Consider the following 21889-nt stretch of genomic DNA (forward strand, 5'->3'; position numbering starts at 1 on the left):
CGAGGCTCTGACGTCCGAGCGATTGCCGGTATAAGCAATCCCCCCACTTACTGGCCAACGGCTTCGGGCGGATGAGCTGATAAGTGGAAGGGCACCTTTTTGTCCTGAGATTGATAAATCGGTCTCGAAGGCGGATGAACCTAATAACAACGTAACGGTCAACGGCATAAAGATGCAGAAGGCAACGGGGAACCACTGCATTAAAGACTCGGAGAGTACCCCTAGTACAATTAGCATGACTACGACAAATCATAGAAACGATATTACTGATCATGGAACTCGGATACCAAGATCCGGCAGAGAAGGACAATCACAAGACGGCAAGGCCTTCTCGGTCGCCAGCAGAAGAAATCCTTGCCAATATAGTGTAAAGATAAACCTCACGATCTGCACATGGAACGTTAAAACATTATACGAGGCAGGTAAGACTCATAATGCAATCAAGGAGATGGATAGACTATCAGTAGATATAATGGGAATAAGTGAAATGAGATGGACGAACTCTGGGCAATGTAAAATTAATGATCATCACATATATTATTCAGGTAACCCTAATGGAAGACACGAAAATGGGGTAGGTATAATCTTAAATCAAGAAACTGCCAGACATGTTAAAAATTTTGTACCTATATCGGAAAGAATACTCCTCCTTCAACTTAATACCTACCCAATTACAACTAACATTATCCAGGTATATGCCCCTACAGCTGACAAACCGGACGAGATAATTGAAGCATTTTATAATGAACTATCCAACACCTTAAAATGCCTCCCCAAAAAGGATTTAACTTTGATTATGGGTGATCTAAATGCTAAGATTGGTAGGGGACAATCGGGAGAATTCATAGGGCAATTTGGACTTGGAGAAAGAAATGAGCGAGGAGACCGACTGGGTGAATTTGTGGCAGAAGAAGAGTTTGTGATTACTAACACTTACTTCAAACTCCCTTACAGAAGATTATATACATGGAAATCACCTCAAGACACTCCAGGCCGCATAGTGAGAAATCAAATAGATTACATCATGATTAATAAAAGATTCCGTAACAGCATAACATCAGTCAAGACATACCCAGGAGCTGATATCAAGTCAGACCATAACCCACTGATTGGCAAAATTAAGCTCAGGCTAAAGAAGGTTAGACGTAGTGTCAATCCAAAATTCGACATAAGACTATTAAAAGACCAAAACACAGAACAGAGTGTAAAACGGTATATACAGAACAACTTGAATACCGTTATTCAATCGGATGTAATGGACCAGGAGATAGAAAAGTTGCATACAGTTTCACAAGACATACGTGAGAAATTCCCCAAACCACCAAAAATAAAGAAGAAATCGTGGATGACAAACGAGATTTTAGATATGATGGAAGAGAGGCGAAAGTCCAAAGATCAGGACATGTCATTATACAAAAGAATAGATAAAGATATCAAAAAAGCAATTAGAATAGCTAAGGATACACGACTAAGAGAACAGTGTGCGGAAATCCAGCAATTGCAACATAAACACGATTCATTCAATATGCACAAAAAAGTTAAAGAAGCTGCAGGCTTATACAAACCTAGAAGAGTTGGGTGTTTGGCAGATAACCAAGGCAAACCACTGTTAAGTGTGGAAGAAAAACTAGACACGTGGAAGAAATATGTGGAAGTAACTTTTGCAGATGAAAGGCAGAATACCATTGAAGACATTGAATGCCAAACAGGACCCCCGATTACCATTGAAGAAGTCACGTCAGCTATTAAAACAACTAAAGATGGTAAAGCTGTAGGGCCTGACCAGTTTTATGTAGAATTCCTAAAACTTATGGATGAACAAGGAATAAAATGGATAACAACCGTATTCAACAAAATATACGTAACTGGAAAAATACCCCAAAGCTGGTTAAAGTCGACCTTCGTAACTTTACCCAAAAAAGTAAATGCCAAAACATGTGAAGACTACAGAACAATTAGCCTAATGAGCCACTTACTCAAAACGTTTCTGAAGGTGATACATGGCAGAATATATAAAAAATGCGAACAACAGATATCATGGACGCAGTTTGGATTCCGCGATGCCTTAGGCACCCGAGAGGCTCTATTCGCTGTCCAAGTGCTTATGCAAAGATGCAGGGATGTTGACTGTGAAGTGTATATTTGTTTTATCGACTACAAAAAGGCGTTTGATAGAGTAAAACATGATAAACTCATAAACATCTTGAAAGAAGCGGGAGTAGATGATAGAGACTTGAGAATCATATATAATTTGTATTACAACCAAACTGCCAATATTAAAGTGGAAGACCAATTAACAGAGGCAGTCTCCATAGATAGAGGAGTGAGGCAAGGATGCATCCTGTCCCCGGTGCTGTTTAATATATACTCTGAATGTATCTTCGAGCAAGCGCTGGGAGAACTACAGGAAGGCGTATTAGTCAACGGAGTGCGTCTGAACAACATTAGATATGCCGACGACGCTGTAGTTTTTGCAGACAGTCTAGATGGTTTGCAAAGAATAATGTCGCGCATATCAGATATAAGTAGAGAATACGGACTTGATCTCAATACGAAAAAAACAAAGTATATGGTAGTCAGTAAGCGCGAAATATTAAATACACAGCTTTTGGTTAACCAACAACTAATTGACAGGGTCGACAGCTACGCATACCTTGGTACCAACATAAACAGCCAGTGGGACCACTCAAGTGAAATAAAACAACGCATAGGAAAAGCGAGATCAGCGTTCATAATGATGAAGTCTCTTTTCAGAAGCCACGATTTACCTCTTGCTACCAAAATCTCTATCATCAGATGCTATGTATTTTCTACGTTATTATACGGAGTAGAGGCCTGGACACTTTCCGAGGCTTCTTTGAGAAAACTCGAGGCATTTGAGATGTGGTGTTACAGGCGCATTTTGAGAATTTCGTGGGTGGATCGTGTGACTAATATTGAGGTTCTACGTAGAATAGGCAAGGAATGCGAGATTATTAACATAATCAAAGAGCGCAAACTAGAATATCTTGGCCATGTTATGAGGAATGAACAGAGATATGGCTTGTTGCAACTCATTCTTCAAGGCAAGGTATTTGGAAAGAGAGGACCAGGGAGAAGAAGAATATCTTGGCTTCAAAACCTGAGAAAGTGGTTTAATACATCGACAACCGGACTATTCAGAATAGCAGCAAGCAAAGTTAGGATAGCCATGCTGGTCGCCAACATCCGGAACGGATAGGCACCTTAAGAAGAAGAAGAAGGAGTATGAAGGGAACCAGTCTCGTTGGAACTTTACCGCGCTGAGCAGATGTGACGTGAATTGTAAATTGTAGAATTCCCTCATCTTCCTTAGTCTCAGCATCCGTATGGCTTGCAAATTGTAGAAGCCTCGGAGGTGTAACCAGAGAAGGTTCCCATTGTTTTCATTCTGGTGGGATATGTTATATGCCATTAGAGTGAAAACTTAGTCTTTTGCTAGCAGTTGCCGCTAGGGCATCTATGCCATTTCGTTCGTTGCAATTCGGGACTGCACGCTGGGGTTTGTTTTGGTTGGATCGGGGAGAGCAGCATATGTGCCTCCTGATGAGAGACTAATAAGTTTCGAAACCGGTAGAGGTGCTTGCAGCACTCTCTGATTGGACTGGAATATGGTTCGGCTGTATTTTCGTTTTGCAACGAAATTGAAAATGGTTATTCATTTTTTATTTACATTTACTCTGTGTGGAGTATGAAGGGAACCAGTCTCGTTGGAACTTTACCGCGCTGAGCAGATGTGACGTGAATTGTAAATTGTAGAATTCCCTCATCTTCCTTAGTCTCAGCATCCGTATGGCTTGCAAATTGTAGAAGCCTCGGAGGTGTAACCAGAGAAGGTTCCCATTGTTTTCATTCTGGTGGGATATGTTGTATGCCATTAGAGTGAAAACTTAGTCTTTTGCTAGCAGTTGCCGCTAGGGCATCTATGCCATTTCGTTCGTTGCAATTCGGGACTGCACGCTGGGGTTTGTTTTGGTTGGATCGGGGAGAGCAGCATATGTGCCTCCTGATGAGAGACTAATAAGTTTCGAAACCGGTAGAGGTGCTTGCAGCACTCTCTGATTGGACTGGAATATGGTTCGGCTGTATTTTCGTTTTGCAACGAAATTGAAAATGGTTATTCATTTTTTGAAAATAGTGTAATGTAAAATTAAATAAATATAATATAAAATTTCACTATACAATGCCCGAATATACCAATGAAATAAAATATTACGTAGTTGACAAATTTCTAACCTATGTAGAAATTACAATTGTCATTTTATCATATGATCGATTATTTTTGGGTCAAATTATCTTAGTCGCCTCATTGATGGGTTATCTACACTGACCGGCTATGACGGCAAAAAAAGTGGCCACCCTATAAATTACCGAAAATAAAAAGTCATTGAAAATTTTATGCACTGTTTCATATTGCGTCTGACTTTAAATATTTATTGCGATCATGTATGCTTGATTTTGACAGTTGGTGACTTAGTTTTGACGTAGATTTCGCCTAAGTGAATAATTATGGTGTTATCTACAGTTAATGTTGCTCGAATTATTGCATTGCTACAAGACGCTACTCACGTCGACCTGGTTCCGGTCGTAGAAGAGTTAGCTCGCAAGGAGATGATCGTTTTATTTTGATGTAAATTTTAAGAAATCGCCATTCCTCTGCAATTGATGCAAGAAACCGTCTGCAGGAGGTTCGACATGTGAAAGTAAGTGAGAGAACGCTTAGAAGACGCCTCAATGACAGAGGACTAATGGCAAGAAAGCCGGCTTTTCTTCCCAAATTACAACCCGGACACTGTAGGAATCGATTAAGTTTTGCTCGACAACATCAACACTGGAATATACAGGATTGGAGCCGAATACTCTTTACTGATGAATCACGTACATCACGGTTCTGTTTGAAGTCTGGCGATGGCCGAGAGAAGGTTTGGAGACGGAGAAATGAAAGATATGCCCAAGCTTGTATGTCCCAGAGAAGAAAGTTTGGTGATGGTGGTGTCATGGTTTGGACTGGAATCTCATTTGAAGCTCGAACTGAACTAATTTTCATCAATGGCCCACTGAATGCTCACCGGTATATACAGGATGTTTTGGCAGAAGCAGTAGTTACATTTGGTCCATTTATTGGGGTCAATTTCGTCGTTATGCATGATAATGCACGGCCGTATACTGTAAGAATCGTGACAAATTACTTGGGGGAAGTAGGAATTAATACTCTAGAATGGCCAGCCTGCAGCCCTGATCTGAATAGTATCGAACATCTTTGTGATAAAATTCATCGTAGGGTTAGAAGTCAACCAGGCCAGCCAGAAAGTCTTGCAGAACTTCAAACATGCTTCTTGAAGAATATGAACGTATTTCTCAAGTTTTTATTCAAAATTTGTTCCTTTCTCTTCCAAATCGTATGCAAACGGTTATTGAGGTTTTAGGGCCTAATACCCAATATTAGACAATTTTGTTCAAGTTCACTCGTAATTTTTATTGTTTGTAATTCGTTTCGATATTACACTATTTTCTTTTGTCGCCTTCTAATTAAATAAATTATGCTAAGGAATAAAGCACTAATGGCCATTTTTTGTTTTAAAAATTAAAGATGTTGAGTATACAATATGAAACAGTGCATAAAACTTTCAATGAATTTTTATTTTCGGAAATTTATAGGGTGGCCACTTTTTTTGCCGGTCAGTGTATTTAGAGTATTGTAATCGCCAAACAATTATACATCTATAAGTATAAATCCGTTTTAATATGCAAATACCCGTCAAGGAATAAATAATTTTCTACAGTTGGAAAAATCAAAGATTACCCATGAACGATCATATCAATCTGTCTCAATCAATAATATATCTCTCTCGTTTGTTATTTATAGAAAAAGAGCAAATACAAAATAGATGATTGAAATGATCGTTCATGGGTACTTAATCTTTCATTTTTCCGACTGTAAGTATAATAATCACATAGGGCCTTTCATCGATTGTCATTTGTTTCGAGCTTCTGTCATATCTTGTATAATCAGGGCCCAGGGCACGCCAAATAGAATTCTATTTTGCTGACGTCACAAAATAGAATTTCATAATGGGAGAATCGACTGTTGCTAGGTAACATGACGTCACTAAAAATAGAATTCTATTTGGCGTGCTCTGGGCACTGTGTATAATATTTATAGATAAAATAACCTGTAAATTAGGCTAGCTATGGGCCGCTCTGTGCATCGAGGTGTAACGCCGGTATCAAGGACGCCATTGGTTAATATTCATTTTGAGTGGTCTAGCCATTTTTGTCCGTCATATGAGCGGTATCGCTTATTAAAAAGAGATAGTTAGACCACCCATCGACTGCCGCGCGTTACGCTTTTTTGCTCAGTATGCCTTGTCTACGGTTAACATGTCTCTGATAATATTTAATATACACGGATTATACCACATATGACAGAAGCTCGAAAAAAATGACTGTGAATTAAAAGCCCTATTCAACTGTAATGCGTTAGAGAGAATTCAATAATTTGTGACGCACTGAAAAAAGGATATGGGACGGGCTATACCAACAATCCCTAACAATTTTTTACTCTGATTTTTGCGCTTTATAAATTAAAGTTAAATTGACGGACTGTTTTTCAAGTAATATAAATAATTGTTTTTTGACTACTACCTTTTTTCTATTAATTTTATTTTATTGAAAATAAAATGTAAGGAAACCTATTACTCATTTGTCGTAAAAGATACGAATAAGCATTATTTTAAGTTAAAATTAGAGTGTAGGTGTAAATAGGCTCATATTTTAAAAGCATTTTTTTGGACTCTTCTCGATATTCTGGTTTTTATAATACATTTTGAAATATTATACGATGTATTTTAAAAGATAATTACGTTGTTTTAATTTAGTAGCAACATAAACACTCTGTAGAATTTTAAAAATTTGTTTCCTGCTGTTTCTGTTATTTCTGCTATTTCTGTTCAAACTATTTTTAAATTTTTTAATAGTCTACTATTTATTTAAGACTTGGAATGGATATTTTCTGAAGTTTCTAAAATAGAACACCCTGTATTTTAGTGTTGTAATGGAATGTTATTTAATGGTATTTTATTATTTATTTAGCATTCCTTATACTTAATTGCTTTAATTTGTGAGTTGTTCGTGATACAGGTACTTCGCGATTCGTGAATATTTTACACACCGACAATCTTAACTATGTACTTATTTTATATAAGTATTTTGATATCTCATAGAAAATTAGTAAATAGGGAACTTGCATAAAATTTTAAATTCGAAAAAAATGTTATAAATCACAAGAGAACATAATTTAAAACATGTATCAAAGATAAAAAAGTTTTGTTTGTCTTTCGTTTGGCCCCTAAAGACGATTAAAAATTCAACTTATACCAACCAGTCCAAAACGCGTCGTGACGTCACGGGGTTATATGTTTACATTCGTAAACAAAATTGTATATAATTTTAAATTAGACAAATTTCAAACTAGAAAATACAGTTATGTCACGTTACAAGTGTTTTTGATCGTTTAAACTATTCATAGAAAACTTGTACTTTTACAAAATGGTTTTATTTTTCATAATAAACCTTCTTTCCTTTCCTTCAAAAACTGTATCAAACTACAATCTCAACAAACTGGTATATATTATTACAATGACATACGATAAATGGCATTACAATATAAATATTTTTCCTTGATTACGCGACGACGAGCTGGCCAAATACCCAAGTACGTGGAGGCCAATAAACTAAAGAAGAAGAAGAAGAAGAATATACCTAAATTTAACCATAAACGGAACCATATAGTTAAACTCTGTGACGTCACGGGTTGTTTGAACTATTTTAAGATACAGAAGACTTTAAATTTGTACTTCTAAGTTATTACAGTCGGAAACATGAAAGAATACCCATGAACGAACATATAAAACACGCTGTATTTTCCTGTCACCGTGTCACAAAGAAAATTGTCCAGTGCAAGTACATGTAACAATAATTATTACATGTACGTGTAATATCCAATTTTTTGTGTAACACGGTGACAGGAAAATACAGCGTGTTTTATATGTTCGCTCATGGGTATTCTTTCATTTTTTCTACTGTATGAGTTTTTGAAGCGTGAAATTTTGGAAATCTCATTTTTATACAAAACATTATTATGTAATAAAAACAAATGTGCAAGTTTCCTATTAAGGATTAGTCTATATTATTATGTAACTTTTACGAAAAATTATTGTTGATTGAATATTTTCATGGTCAGCCTAATAAAATGTCACCTAATTGTTGTTGCAGTTAGTGCTTGCCTCAAATAAACACGAATAACTGACAAATTACATATTATAACCAATTATATTACATTAGTTCACTCCATGGCATGGTCATAATAGAAACAGATCAGATTCAATCTGTAAATTTCCTAGATTTAAAATTTTTTGAGATGTGGAAACAAATATGAGATCTCCGTATTTCATAAACTTACTCATACTGACACAACTAGACACAATTCATGATCCCATCGTACACAACATAAATTAGCAGCCTACCATAGCATGTTACATAGATTAATACAAATTCGCATGTCAAAAAAAGAATATGTGTGTACTTTGTACGCACGTAAGAAGATATTCTTCTATTATATAATAGGTAATTTAAACGAAGTAAATATACTTAAAAGGTTATTTGTACTTATTTTATTTAAAAATCAAACTAACTTTCTTATCTACCACTTTCAAAAAAGAACAATATCTTCAAAAATTATATAATAATATACTTACAATCATAAAATCTATAAAAAAAAATAAAAAAATAATAACTTGCTTGGTGCTTGAACCCACTTCACGTCTACCGCGCCGTACGAAAGTTGACGCCATTTCAAACTGCACCAAACTCTCGTATACTTTATGTGGGAATATACACAAACTAAACGTTTACACCATAAATTTATATGAATTTAATAAAATTATTAGTTTGATTTTTGTCGAAATAAAATACAACAAACAAAATATAGAGTAAGAAAACGATATATGAGATGAAGATTTGTAGAAAGTTTGTTCGTAATCAGATGATGTAAATTAAAGCATTGCCTACTAATAGGTAACTACATTATTTTGTTTACATTTTCCAAATAGATAGGTATTGAAACTATTAGGTATTTCCAACTGAAACATTTAGAATTACGTACCTGCGGCTTTTCAAAACTATTTAAAAAGTCACTATAATTATAAATTTGATTTTATTTCTGTCCACTCATCAATAAAAACTAATATTATGGAATATTTTTGTTTACCGATAACCTCCATATTGAACAATTATTGACAGATCATTTCAAAATTTCAACACCCAATCAGAGCCCGTATAACAACTAATACCATGCTGTCGGTGTGCACATGCGCGCGGATCAATCAAATTTTACCCTCAATCGATTCGCCGCTAAAGAAGAATATCTTCAAAAATAACTTCAAGACATTAAACATCATTAAGTAAATAGCAGTAAACAATGAGTACAAGGAATAAACAATTAACACAATTTTAAACCAAAAAACTTTTGGTTTAAAAGTTTAAAGTTCGCATACGAAAGTCTTGAAATTAGTCTTTCAAAACTTCAATACTGGGGACAAAACCCCAGTAAATTATGCTAGATTGTTTTGATACAGGCAAGATTATCAACAAAAATGGCCAAACATACCTAATATAAAGAAGAAAGGAATAATACCAGCTTTGAGAACAAACAACAACTTAAAAGATATTAAGAATAAACACGAGCCGAAAAAGGCATCAGTGATGAATAAAAAATTAGCTGTGGTAACCGCTCAAAAACTTATATCGGTTAAACTGGTAATCTTTAACAAACATATAGCACAACACCAACGGCTTTAAATAATAGAAAAATAGATTCTACGTGCGCGTTTCACCTTCTACATCATAATCAATCTTTTCATGACCAAATTAGAATCTATGAAAATTAATAAACTAATAAATACAGATATAATTCTGAATGACCAATTTGGAACATACAGCTCTCCATTCCACAACTTATTCAGTTAAAAGACTGTAAAGTGTAGATGCATAGTAAAAATACATCATTTGAGAAAGACACTCCACCGATTCAGTTGCAGTGATAGTAAATTGTATAAGTTTTGTGGAAGTGTTGAAAACACAAGTTTTCAGTGTTTTATTTTTTCTTAATAATTGTCCTTTTATATGTACAATTTTTTTTTACTCTTGTCTTTGAATTCTGCATGTAGTTTTTAAATGTATGTGCATCTGCGGTTACATGTATCGCGCGGTTAACGTGTACTGAATGATTGCCTAGCACATACTGCCAAACCGCCTGACTTGTTTTCAATCGGCGTGCACGTGGCGACGTAGCAGAAACTCGCGTGCTTTCAGTTCACGCGGCTTCAAGTCTCTTGCACACAGATCACTTAACTCTCTTTAGATGTTTCACGCAGGTATCTCAAGGTCATACTAAACTAAATGTCATTTTTAGTAATGATACGTTTTTTGAGATGTCGCCATGCACCTGGAGTGAAGATTTCTTCTATATCACTGAGTCTGAGTGTCATTATAATTTGTCAATTGTCATCATTGTCAGTTTTTATCTTTATGTCAGTAAAAATGTTTATCTGATTGTTAGCAATAATAAAAAATCCTGATTTAGATAAAATGAATTCAAATACAGTTTTTGAAACAAAACGAATGTGATTTGAAGATCCATAGGAAGATCAAATTCCTAGCTTACATTTGCATGGTGAGTTCAACAAGTATTTGTTATTAGAGAACAAGTAACACAGTTAGTGGTGTAAGGAAGCAAACGAATGTAACACCAAGTAAGTAACCCCTACAGAAAATATATAATTAATACAAATTATTTTACGTGAAATGAATATGGTTATTATCAAATCAATTATATTAATTTTTTGTTTTAGTTGAAAGTCCTCAACAAGTAGAGATGCACACATGTTTTAATCATTTGAGATACCCTTTTGTAGAAGTATTTGGAAGATAACTATTAATAATTTCATTTGTAAAGATACGATTTGTAAAAAAGTATATACAAAGTGGTTTTGCTGATATTAAATAAATAAATAAAAATACGTTGTCATGTCTTATTTTTTCCCAAATGGTATTTTGTATATTTGAAATTAAAAATAATTTGCATATTTTAAAACCAAATTATTTTTTTTTTCAACTATACAAATATTTTAACCTAACATTTTCTTCCCACCAAAATTACATTTTGAAATTCCCGCTTGAAATTAGTTCCGATACAAGCGGCATGGAGCGCTGTTTTTCATATTTAACCAAAGCGTTATCGTGAAACATCTAGAGGAGGTAGGTGATCTGTGCTCTTGCAAGCAGCTTGCACGCCTCGGCTCAGCTCGAGTGTGCAGTGAATAAAATCAACTCATGTACTGCTGAACCGTCAGCGATCGCACGTAGCTTGCTCCCAGAGTGGACGCAGCTTGAAAACAGGCAAGTGTGCATCGAGCCTAAAGAACGACTTTGCTGCACAAAATACAGAGAGGTAAGCCATTGGATTCAACACATTCGAGATAAATGTATACTTTCGATTTGTCATACTTTAGTAACGAGCGATCTACAATTATTGGGATCAAAACTAGCCGTGCAAAAAATTACGAATGTCTTGTTTTAATCTGAATTTATATCATTGGTTTATCAATTAATTTTGATTAACATTATAAAACATATAAAATCAGTCAAAACCTTTAACCACAGAACTTAATCAAAAATAAAAAGAATTAACAAAATTATAAGTAACAATAATAAATAAAATCAAACAAAATGCTGTATATGTCCACATGTCCACCAACAACATCTCTACATAACCTAACTTTTCTTGTTAAGTTGACGTCCACTGCAACGTTGACGTAAACTGGAAAGTATATCTGAATTAAGAATAGACATGCAATGTACAGCTATCGCTGTCGTTCAGAGCTACCTATAGTGAAAATAATTTTGGATCACACTTTAAGTAACATATAAAATCAGTCAAAACCTTTAACACAGAACTTTAATCAAAAATAAAAAGAATTAACAACATTATAAGTAACAATAATAAATAAAATCAAACAAGATGCTGTATATATCCACCACCAACATCTCTACATAACCTAACTTTTCTTGTTAAGTTGACGTACACTGCAACGTTGACGTAAACTGGAAAGTATATCTGAATTAAGAATAGACATGCAATGTACAGCTATCGCTGTCGTTCAGAGCCACCTATGGTGACAATAATTTTGGATCACACGTTATGTTCTCCTTTATAGACTTTTACTAATTGAACTGGAAACCTTAGGACTAGAATATCACCTTCATTTGAATTTGACACCTCCATCTTATCGAACAGTACGACTAGATCAGAAGTTCTCAAACCAATTCAAGACCGAGAGAGGTGTTAGACAAGGATGCGTGTTGTCACCTGACTTATGGTGAACATGTCATGAGGATGGTTTTAGAAGGATGGGCTGCGCCGGTGGAGTAACAGTAGCTGGTAGGAAAATCTCAAATTTAAGATTTGCTGATGTCACTACACTTATAGCAGCAAATGAGCAAGAAATGTTTGATCTTCTGCGAAGAGTTGAGTACTAAAGCAATAAAGTTGGTCTGAAAATCAATAAAGCTAAGACAAAAATAATGGTGGTCGACAGCTTCGACACTATTCAACTGACTAACATGTTACAGGAATACCAGATAGTAAACACCTTTGTCTATCTCGGGTCTAGTATAACTAACAATGGTAACTGTGAAGCAGAAGTTCGGAGACGTATTGGTATGGCAAAAAATGCGATGAGTCGCCTAACTCAAGTTTGGAAAGACAGATCTCTCTCTCAAAATATCAAGATGAGACTGGTAAATGCCCTTGTATTCTCAATATTTCTATACGGAGCAGAGACTTGATGCTTTTGAGATGTGGTGCTGGAGAAGAATGCTGCGCATACCTTGGACAGCTCATAGGACAAACGTTAGAATAGAATAGAATAGAAATATGCTTTATTGCCACTGAAAATTTTTACAATTTTATGGACAAAGCTTACATACAGTCAAAAGAAAAACATAATATAAATAACAAATAACAACTACAATTTACTAAAATTAGATAAATCGTCAACAATGTACAGTATAAGATATAAAAGCCAAGACAAAAACAATTTATTGCAAAACATATATAAATTGCAAATTGAACATACAACAAATAAAATAAAATAGGTACAAAATAAGGAACTGACAAGTTTATGCTACTGCGCATGGAACCCAATTTTCTTAGTTATTCATTAAGAAATTCTTCTATTGAATAATATGGTCTTTTGGATAGATAGGCTTTTGTCATTTTTCGGAACTTAGGGAAAGATGTTGCAGATTTAAGTTGTAACGGAAGATGATTGTACAGTTTCTTTGCGGAATATAATATAGATTTCTTTACTAACTCAGTGGATGGAATCGGTAAATAAATATCAAAGATTGAATTTCTGGTGGAGTAAAGATGATTGGGCCTAGATGGAAAGACATGAAGGTGTTTACGAATTAAACAAACCGTTTCTAGAATATATAAAGATGGAAGTGTTAAAATTTCGTGATCTCTGAAGTAACTTCTGCAATGTGTAGATCTTCTGAGGCCAAACAAATATCTTATTGCTCTTTTTTGCAATCTAAAAATGACATCAAATTGAGCAGCTGTACTAGAACCCCAAAAAGGAAGACCATATCGAAGATGAGACTCGAACAACGAAAAATATGTTATTTTAGAAGATGCTAAATTGAGTTCCCTAGAGACAGATCGTATTGCATAGCAAGCTGAGGCGAGTTTCCTACTTAACGAATCGATATGAAGGGACCATTTGAGGTTGCTGTCTAAAAAAATACCAAGAAATTTTACAGAATCAACGGTACTGATCTGGCTGTTATGAAGTGGCAAAGGTTGAAGAGCTCCTTTATAGGATAATGCTACTGTTTTATTTACGTTAAAAGAGAGTAAATTAGAGTCAGACCAGGTCTTTATCGTCAGTAGATCCGAAGTTATAGTTTCATGAAGAGATGCAATAGTTGAGTTGCTCCAAGTGATACTGGTATCATCAGCAAAAAGAAAAATTTTCCCATTGATTTTTAAATTAGTAATGTCATTTATAAAGATAAGGAACAGTATAGGACCCAATACTGAACCTTGTGGTACTCCACAGACGATGTTTTTGAGACTAGAGTCAGTATCATTTGCTCTAACTAGTTGTTTCCGATTATTCAAGTAGGATTGGAACCAATTCAAAGAAATACCTCGAATTCCATAGAAATTTAGTTTTGTAATCAAGATGTCGTGATTTACACAATCAAAAGCTTTGGCATAGTCGCAGAAAACAGTGGCAGTATAAAGATTATTGTTTAGTGCTTGGTAAACCTCATGTAGTACAGAAAACATGGCATCAGTGGTACATTTATTTGTTAAAAAGCCGAACTGATTTTGTGATAAAATGTTGTTATCAACGATAAAGGACATAAGTCGAGTTTTAATGAGTCTCTCAATAATTTTGGAGAGTACCGGTAGTAAGGCAATAGGTCTATAGTTGCAGGCATCAGATTTTTCGCCACCCTTATGAAGAGGAATAATAATGGCTGTCTTTAGGCACTCTGGAAATTTACCTTTTTCGAAGGAATCATTAATTAGTGAGAGGAGGATTTCCAACACATTTTCTGTGAGATTAGAGAAAATTTTTATAGATAGTCCATCAGTACTACAGGATGATTTGCTTTTGATACAATTGATTGTTTGGATAAGTTCAGAGTTATCGACTGGTCGTAAAAAGAATGAATTCGAGACCTGTCTTGAATTAGGAAGATAGGAAATAGGATCTTGTTGCGGCAAAATTGTTGATGTTATATTTTTACTCACATTAACGAAGTAGTCGTTTAGACTTTCAGGATTTGGAAGGGAAAATGATTGAGCTGTGTGAGTTTTATTTCGAAGATCGTTTATTATAGACCAAGTCTCTTTTGCAACACTTTTAGAGCTTCTCAGACGATTTTGATAATAGGCTTTTTTAGCTGACCTGACAAGTTTTAGATATGTTGTCCTGTACTTCATGATATATTCAGTGACAGCAACATTGGCAACGTTCCATTCTAAACCAACTCAATATTAAAAAAAGGCTGTCCACAATATGTCTGCAACGAATTCTGCAATTCTTTGGTCACGTGGTTCGCAGAGGCGACGACAGTTTGGAGAGATTAATTGTTTCTGGAAACGTTCCGGGGAGAAGATCAAGAGGACGATTACCAACTAGATGGTCTGACCAAATAAAGCATTCAGCTGGAAACTCATTCTGCGAAGCTCTTAGAGCAGCTGAAGATAGAGACCAATAGAGAAACATTGTTAGGAATATTGGAAGAAATCACGATCCTCAGTAATGGGAAAACGATAAGAGAGAGAGAGAGAGAGAGAGAGAGATCCTATCGAACCACTTATGTACAATCCATGGATGATTTTTTTTATTGCAACTCCTTTAAGCCACCGCACCATTCTTCATTAGAACTGTTTGTGAGTTCGCTAATTTTTTGACAAGTATAATTTCGCGCACGAAATATAAGACTTTACAACCACTACGATCCACAAAAGCGAACGTAAAATACTGATCATGGTGCGAGTAAACTTTTCTGTGTGCCTGATAACTAATTCAATTAGCCAAACAATCCTTCTCCTATATTATAACGTTATGGAATCATCTAGAATTCCTCAGAAACTTCGCACATCCAGGGGATTTTCTCCAAATTACGTGTCAACGATAAGCGGCGCGACAAACCGAGGTCATTCGAGTGCTTATGTTATTGTCGGTAGAAATCTAGCAACACTGCCTTACACATCGACTCTCTCTCTCTCTCTCTCTCTCTCTCTCTCTCCCTCTCCCAGTTTCCCCTCGCTGCATTGTTCAGTGTTGGCCTAGCAGCATTCGAAGGTAAAGTACGCTCTTACGCTGTGCGGTCGCTGTTACCACCAAGGTGATTCGTAAAAAAAGGTTAGCTATACCAGTGACAAAGAGTGCGACGTGCTGGAGGAAATTTGGCAACACTGCCTTACACATTAACTCTCCCTCTCTCTTACCCACCACTTTCGCTTCGCCGGATTGCTCAGTGTCGACCTAGCAGCCTTCGAAAATGAAGGTCCCCGTGGCTGTTACCGCCAATGTTAAATTCATGCTGTGATACGTTTTTTAAATAAAGAATGGAGTTTACCTATTGACATTAATTGTCAGATAATCAAAGTTTATGGGTAAAGGTGCATATTTGTTCAACATGATCGCAAATGGTGTAGAGCGGCAATGAAGGTCGGAGCGGAAGGCCTTCCGATTCATCGTGAATTTCCTTTCGGCCTTCACTGAATTCTCTACACCATTTGCTAACATGTTGAATATATTTGCACTTTTACCCATATACTTTGATTCACTGACGAGGAATATATGAAATCCATTTTATATTTAAAAACGTATCATAGCATGAATTTTACATTGACGGTAACAACGACCGGCACCTTCATCTTCTAAGGTTGGTAGACCGACAGTGAGCAATGCAGCGAGGCGAAACTGGTGGGGTAAGAGAGAGGGAGTGTTGATGTCTAATGCAGTGTTACCAGATTTCTTCCAGCATGTCGCATTCTTTCTCAGCGATGTATTTTATGAATGACCCTCGAGTATGGGAACGAATGGTGGCGTAGGTGTAATATTTTGATGTAATGGGCTGGCTTCTTACTTACCAATATATTAAAATTATAAATTTACGTACCCGTTGTTTATTTGGTAGTTTATTTTTATCCTAGGTAACTTCATTTCGAACGTATGGCTGCCTTCACGTATTTGGATATGGAAATGAATCAAAAGAATTCCGTACAAAAGAACCAAAATGACTATCTACATAATATTAATTAGACCCGTATAGTCCAGTCGGGTTAGACGAATAACAGGCCTAACCTTGCATTAGGAGCTGCCCCAAATTTTATTTTTCTAATATTTAGGGAGGGCATAATTATGAAATTATTGAATTATTTCGTTTATTATTAGTTTTACAACAAATATGTACCTGTACAAAAATGAACAGAATTAAATTCTACACAATTTTGATTTCTTTCATTTTTTTGCTAAAATTAATATTTAAGGTAGTACGTATGCGGTAATGGCGCGAGCGTAAGACCGGATTTATTTTATAGCAATTGTTTTTGTTCAACATCTACGCCATTTTCAACTAAAACTGTTGAAAATATAATTTCCTACAATTTCTTTTTAACAATTTTTTTCATGCGGTTGATATTTTCCGAGTTACATGGGAAAATATTAAAAAGTGGTGGGGGGAGCATAATTATTGAATTGAATTTTGTATCCGAGCTGCCCCAAATTTTATAATTATGTCCTTTAGAAGAGATCAATAGTAGTGTAAATTTAAAATCTCGACTGAATTCCGCGGTTGCATTAGCCGACATATTGATTTTAAATGAGAACTGTTGTCGCTTAATATCTCCGCCATTTTCAACTTTTCGACATAAATGGTGGGAAAGAAAATTATTGGAAATGCAATTTTCTACAATTTCTTTGCCACAATTTTTTTATACGTTCAATATTCTCCGAGTTAAGGGGGGAAATAATGGAAGCGGAGGGGAAGCATAATTATTGAATTGTCTCATTTATAATTAACTTTACGACATAATTGTACATGAACAAAAATAAAGAGAATTATATTTTATACAATTTTTGAAACTTCCAATGAAACATCAATTTTATTAACTAGCGGGTTTTATTGGTTGAATTTGTCTGTCGATATTTTAAGTTTTATGTGAGCTAATATATCGTGATGTTCCAACAATTTTTTTTTAAATTTTGGACTCTGTTGGGGGGAATTTTCCCGTTTCCCCCCCTTGTAGACCCGCCACTGGTTCTCTCGAAAAATTGTAGTAAATCGTAATTGCAACCATTTCAGTTCTTACATTTTTTGTCGAAAAGTTGAAAATGGCGGAGATATTGAACAAAAACAATTGCTACAAAATCAATCAGGTCTTACGCTCGCACTTTTACCACATACGTACTACCTTAAATATTGATTTTATCAAAAAAATGAACGGCATCAAAATTGTACAAAATTTAATTCTCTTCATTTTTGTATAGGTAAATATTTGTTGTAAAACTAATAATAAACGAGATAATTCAATAAATCAATAATTATGCTACAACTGTCACTATTTTCCCCTCATAACACGAAAAATATCGACCGCACGAAAAAAATTATAATAAATGAAATTATAGAAAATCGCATTTTCAACAATTTCAGTTTCTACACTTTTAGTCAAAAAATTGAAAATGGCGGAGATATTGAGCAAAAACGAGATTTTAAATTTATACTAATATTGCCCCTTCCTAAAGATTAGAAAAATAAAATTTGGGGCAGCTCCTAATGCAAGGTCAAATGCTATCCTGACTGGGCTAGTAGTAATCTATCATTGTGAAACCTTAGTTCAGAGAAATAAGGAAAAAAATATCCTGTTGGTGACACAACCCCCTCCAGGCCGAAACCAAATTTTTTGAGTAGTATGGACAACTATATTAATAACCTATAATGTTTCCTGCAGCCGATTTTGATGATATACATAGTTATAAACAAATGAAGATCAAAAAACGGTAAATTTTCGCCTTTTTCGTCTATAACCAAAAAGTTAAGTATTTTAAACAAATTTGAGAATGACAAACTCATAAATCGTATAAAAAATTTCAATATGGCGTTGGCTGAATATGTCTATCCTTATTGGTTGCTTAGAAAATTGCAAAATAAATCATAAATTTTAAGTTTTTATAAATATTCATAACTTATGTAAAAATTAACTTCGAACGTTCTTATTACACGGAATGCTGAGACTTCTGGTGCTTAAATCATTCCCTAAATTTCAAAGCAATTGGTCAAATAGTTTAAAAGGTATTTAATTTGTTTATCCCAAATTAATTTTTTTTGCAACACTATAAGTAAGAAAATGATGAAGTTACACTAATACTTTGGATAGTTTATTAAAGAAGAAAATTTATACTAGTAATTTAATTAAAAAAAAAATGTCAAAAAATAATTCTAAATACCGCAAAATTATTTTGCAAAAACATGTAAATTAAAAAAAGGGGGGCTAACTTCGTCCCTAATTGTCCAAGGATAATTGTTTTCCTTTCTAAATGTGTATAAAAATTCAGTCTTTCCAAATATGAAAAAATAATTTTTCTACGGCTAACGGTTAAAAAGTTATTCTAATTGTTTTTAAGTAACCAAAAAATCGACGTGTTTTTGCAAAATAATTTTACATTGTTTAAAATTACTTTTTGTCATTTTTTTTAATTAAGTAAATAGTATAAATATGTTCTTCTTCCATAAACTGTCAGAAGTCTTACTGTGACCTCATAATTTTCTGACTTATAGTGTTGCAAAAAAAATGAATTTGGGATATACAAATTAAATAACTTTTAAACTATTTGACTAATTGCTTTGAAATTTAAAATATAATTTAAGAACCAGAAGTCTTAGCAATTCGTGTAATAAGAAAATTCTAAGTTAATTTTTACATAAGTTATGAATATTTATAAAAACTCAAAATTTATGATTAATTTTGCAATTTTCTAAGCAACCAATAAGGATAGACATATTCAGCGAACGCCATATTGAAATTTTTTTAGACGATTTATGAGTTTCTTACTCTCAAATTTGTTTAAAATGCTTATAGGTCTGGATCCAGCGTATGAAAAAAAAGTTGATTAGTAGCAAGCTGAAAATTTGTTAATAGCTTAAGGGTGTCTAGTCGGACAAACTTTGATATATGGGAACACTGGAACAGGGGAAGTTTTAATTGTGGAACAGGTTAAAAATTTGGAACGGTCAGACCACGAAAACCGCACATTTATTTTGTCCGACAGAATAGCCTTAAACTCTCCGAACAGAGATTAAACTCTCATGCAAAAATCAGACTGTTAGTTATCACCTGTCACAATTCCTGTCTTTTGACATTTTCTACATGTTCCACTAATTATAACGCCTATTTGGTGATAAATAGCAGTCTGATTTTTGCATGAGAGTTTAATCTCTGTTCGGAGAGTTTAAGTCTATTCTGTCGGACAAAATAAATGTGCCGTTTTCGTGGTCTGACCGTTCCAAATTTTTAACCTGTTCCACAATTAAAACTTCCCCTGTTCCAGTGTTCCCATATATCAAAGTTTGTCCGACTAGACACCCTTAAGCTATTAACAAATTTTCAGCTTGCTATTAATCAACTTTTTATTCATACGCGGGATCCAGACCTATTAACTTATTGGTTATAGACGAAAAAAGCGAAAATTTACCGTTTTTTGATTTTCATTTGTTTATAACTATGTATATCATCAAAATCGGTTGCAGGAAACATAAAGGTTATTAATATAGATGTCCATATTACTCAAAAAATTTGGTTTCGGCCTGGAGGGGATGTGTCACGAGAAAAATCTTATTTCTCTGGACTACCTGGGTAATGACAAAAAAGAAAGAGTTGAAAATGAAACCCAACTCAAGATATTCGAGATAAAGATACTGAAAAGATTATACGACCCTCTGCGAGACATCTCAGTATCAATACACCTGATTATGCTGTTAGGTTGGAGACAGGAAGAGTAAAAATTTCTTTTACTATTTTCAAGCTAACTTTAAATTGGCTCATTAAGCTATCGCAAATGCATGATTTAAGACTTCGTCTTATTTGTTTTCTGCGTCAGCTTCAAATTTCTTCAGCAAATAATTCAATAAATACGAACAGATACAACTGGGTCTCACAGCTTAAGCAATATTTTCAAATATTAGATTATGAATTTTCTTGGGATGAAAACATCTCTAATTGGCTATTAAAAAACAAGAAAAGCATATTAAAAAAGTATATGGATATGCTTCATCAAGAAGTCATTCAAGCAGTTTCCATGTCAACATTCTCAACTATTTACAAACATTTATCCGTAGATACCTCAGTACAGAAATATCTGGAATTTCAAATTCCCATAAAATACATTCGTGCCATGGCGCAATTCCGAACATCTAATCGCCATGTGTTAAAATTTACCTATAATGGTATAACATATCATATTATACGACCATCTGAAATCTGTACTATTTGTAACACAAATAAATTGGAAACTCTTGAACATTTACTGTTTGAATGTCCCATTTACAGTTCGATGAAACCAGTTAATATGGCCCCCCTTAATAGTTGCACCGATCTTATTGGTTGTCTTAATAATTGTCGGTAAATGTAACTATAATAGCCGTGAAAGCAATTTCAATATATATTTGGAATATCATAAAACTTAGATCTTTTGTTTTAAATGAATAAGCTTCAGTTTCTCCTTCATTGGTGTTTATTAGAAAAACCAAGTTCTCCATTTCAGTTAGTGATAGCGATTAACTTTTGTTTAAATTTGTTAATAGTTACTTATGTTCTAGACTAGTTGTTAGTTATATTCTGTACTTCAGTTTTTCCTTCATTGGTGTTTATTAGAAAAACCAAGTTCTCCATTTCAGTTAGTGATAGCGCTTAACTTTTGTTTAAATTTGTTAATAGGTACTTATGTTGTAGACTAGTTATTAGTTATATTCTGTACTTACTAAACTCATTGTTATAAAACTGTAGTTTTTAAAAACAATAAATATCTATCTATCTATCTATCTATCTATCTATCTATCTATCTATCTATCTATCTATCTATCTATCTATCTATCTATCTATCTATCTATCTATCTATCTTGAAATTTAAAATATAATTTAAGAACCGGAAGTCTTAGCAATTCGTGTAATAAGAAGGTTCTAAGTTAATTTTTACATAAGTTATGAATATTTATAAATACTCAA

General features: G+C 34.3%; 2 protein-coding genes across 3 annotated transcripts in view; one reads left to right on the plus strand and one right to left on the minus strand.

Annotated features, from left to right (window-relative positions):
* The window catches only part of LOC114330762 (TBC1 domain family member 1), a 537565-nt gene that overhangs the window by 188837 nt on the left and 326839 nt on the right, over positions 1-21889 (plus strand). The gene's annotated exons all lie outside the window — the stretch shown is intronic.
* Positions 1-21889, minus strand: part of LOC114330761 (cilia- and flagella-associated protein 61-like) — a 169122-nt gene that overhangs the window by 103548 nt on the left and 43685 nt on the right. The gene's annotated exons all lie outside the window — the stretch shown is intronic.

This window comes from Diabrotica virgifera, chromosome 4 (assembly GCF_917563875.1).
Source record: "Diabrotica virgifera virgifera chromosome 4, PGI_DIABVI_V3a".
Taxonomy (NCBI): Eukaryota; Metazoa; Arthropoda; class Insecta; order Coleoptera; family Chrysomelidae; genus Diabrotica; species Diabrotica virgifera.